Below are 3,060 nucleotides of genomic sequence, written 5' to 3'. Positions count from 1 at the left end.
GTACACCCTGACCAGGTATCCAGTCTGTCACAGTTGTTTTCAATATTTGGTTCAAAAATATGAGTGAAAACAAAAATCCAACTAGGATTCTTGCATATGATGGATGAAGTCTGTCTTTGACTGTATTGTCCAGCTGATCCATCAAACCCCAGCAGGTGAACCTTATCATGACATAACACAGTAACAATGTAAAAAATTAAACAGCAACAGTCTAAATGTAAAGTGCATTCTAAACTCCTCTTCAATAAATTATTTGGATGTGCAGAGAGTCATTCAGGACTGTAAAACGTGAACTACAGAACCCAGAGTCTTCATCATTAAATCTCTGGTTGCTTAATTTTTCTATCCTATCTCAGATACTTTAAAGGTTTTAGTAAAGTTGCATTGTCATGGTGAGGCAAAGTGCTTTATGTGTGTGTGCGTGTGTGTCATGAACGGCTGTAAAAGCCCTTTAATTACAGAACAAAGCGGGGTTTGAGTTCGAGTATACGGCAGACTGGCTCTACTTCTAAATGGAACGCAGCCTTCCTACGGCGGACAGCTAACAACAGGAATCGGACGCGCGGTCCACCCTAGTCCACAGCAACCACCATAGCAACCGCCTAGCATGACCTTAAAAACATATTCTGTCTTCATAACTATCAAAAACGTGAAATGATTTGCCAAGCATGAAAGTGTCACAGCTCCAGAGAGCTATAGCGGTATCTTTGGAAGCTGTTTACATAGCTAATAATATACGATGTAACCATGGAGACAGTCAGTCACGTGAGCTAGCGGTGCATGTTTACTACAGTGAATAAGGTGATTGCGTGCACAGCGTCCACACGCTGCAGAGGGTAAAGACATTACTGTAGTATTGTTTTATATTTATATATTGTGGCGAGCTCAGGAAAGGAGGAGACAGAGGTTTCGGTTGGTCTTGCTTCCGCCAGCTAGCCGGGAGCACAGCCGTTTATTTAGCCTTTTAGAGGAACACTGGCGCGAGCCCACCGCTCCGCGCGGCAACAACACAACAACAACAAAAAGGCGCTCTCTCACCGGAAACACACCGTCGCAGAGAGAGCGTCACCTGTAACCATGGCAACATAACAAACTTAACTGTAAACAGAACATAAATGTCCATAACAGAACCCCGAACACAGCCCTGACCCGCTACATAGCCCCCACCTAAGGGGTCAGTCGTCCCCGACAGCCCCATTACCCCACACAAAGTCCTGTAAGTGTCCGGGTGCCTTCTTCTGGCGCACCGGCCGGTCTCGACCGGCGGGGGAAAAGTCACTCGGGTCAGAACATGGGGCGCTGCCAGCATCCCCTGCCTCGACATCTGCCGGAGCGAGCGGTCGATACGGCGAGAGTCCGGAGCTCCCGTCCAAACATCAAAGCGGCAGGTGTGCACTGGCTGGACTCCTGAACCGCAGTCCGATACGACCAAAGGACCAGGGGCAGATGTCGGTCCCAATCCCGCTGGTGGAGGCTGGTGAGAATGGCGAGCTGGGTGGCCAGCGTGCGGTTAAAGCGCTCGACCAAGCCGTCGCTTTGCGGGTGAAGCGGTGTGGTTCTCGTCTTCTCCACCCCCAGCCGCCAACAGATCTCTCCGAAGACCTTCGATTCGAAGTTACGCCCCTGGTCACTGTGGAGCTCAGCGGGACCCCAAAACGGGTGAACATCTCCTCCACCAGCTTCTCCGCCGTCGTCGATGCACTCTGGTCCGGCACAGCGTAGGCCTCCGGCCACTTTGTGAAATAATCCATGGCCACCAACACGTACCGGTTCCCTGACTCCGTAACAGGGAAAGGCCCTAGGACGTCCACTCCCACTCGCTCCATCGGGGCCCCCACCAGGTACTGTTGAAGGGGGGCAGTGGAGCGTTGAGTTGGGCCCTTCTGCGCCATGCAGGTGTCACATCCCGTTGACAGCCAGGCCAGTAGAACCGTCCTCTGAGACGGCGGAGAGTTTTGGCATTCCATAGTGGCCGGCCCCCACCGAGCCGTGGACAAGCTCGAGCACCTGCGACCGCAGCGACCGAGGCACCAACAACTGCAGGAGATCTCTGCCCTGCCCGGGGGCCCGCCATCTCCGGTACAGGAGGCCGTCGTGGGTCTCCAGGTTATTGTACTGGGAGTAGTAGGCCTTCACTTCGGGCTCCTGTCCCGACACCCCCGTCCAGTCGGGGCGTTGCGCCGCCTCCAGCCAGGCCCCTACCTGAACCAACGTCACATCGGCCTCCTGCTCCCGCTTCAGCTGCTGCGGGGTCAATGGGAGCCATCCCCCTCCGCTGGCCGTGGCCTGGGCAGCAGCCACCCCCAGCGCCCCCTGGGCCCGCTCCTCCTGTCGCAGACAGTAGCGGCACTCAACGGCCATGCAGGGCCTTCTGGAGAGGGCATCAGCGTTGCCATGCTGTCGACCTGCCCGATGCTGGATCTCAAAGTCGTAACCCTGAAGGACCTCCAGCCAGCGGGCCACCTGACCCTCCGGGTGTTTGAAGTTCAGGAGCCAAGTCAGAGATGCATGGTCGGTGCGCAGGAGGAACCGGCAGCCGTGCAGATATGACCAGCTCGGCCCTTTCAGCCTGAAGGAGCGCCTCACTGAGAGTCTGAGGCATGGCCAGGCGGACGTGTTGGCGCAGGCGCTCTGGAAAAAGTCCACGCAGGAAAGCATGCAGGCTAAGCTCCTCACGGGCTGCTGCGGGGAACTCTGGGTAGCCACGACGAGCATACAGCAACACATCCGCTGCAAAGGTGCCCAGGCTCTCCCCCGGCCTACGGCTCCGGTTGGTCAGCTGCTCCCTGCTCTGATCAGTGGAGTGCCGCTGCCCAAATCGCCTCTCGAGTGCTATGGTGAGGGCCTGGAGCTCATGCTGTTCTGACGCGGCTAGGTCAAGGAGTACCTGCAATGCATCTCCTTCCAATGCTAGCGCTAGGTGTGTAGCAGCCTCGCCGTCACTCCAGCCATTATGTCTCGCGGCTAGCCGTACTTGTGAGAGGTAGGGCTCTAGCGGGGTTAGCCCGTTATATTTCGGTACCTTAGCTGGCGTTGCAGGCGTCACTGCTCGCTGTCGGG

This window comes from Oreochromis niloticus, unplaced genomic scaffold (genome assembly GCF_001858045.2).
Source record: "Oreochromis niloticus isolate F11D_XX unplaced genomic scaffold, O_niloticus_UMD_NMBU tig00001534_pilon, whole genome shotgun sequence".
In the NCBI taxonomy this organism is placed as follows: domain Eukaryota; kingdom Metazoa; phylum Chordata; class Actinopteri; order Cichliformes; family Cichlidae; genus Oreochromis; species Oreochromis niloticus.
This window is presented reverse-complemented; position numbering follows the sequence as displayed.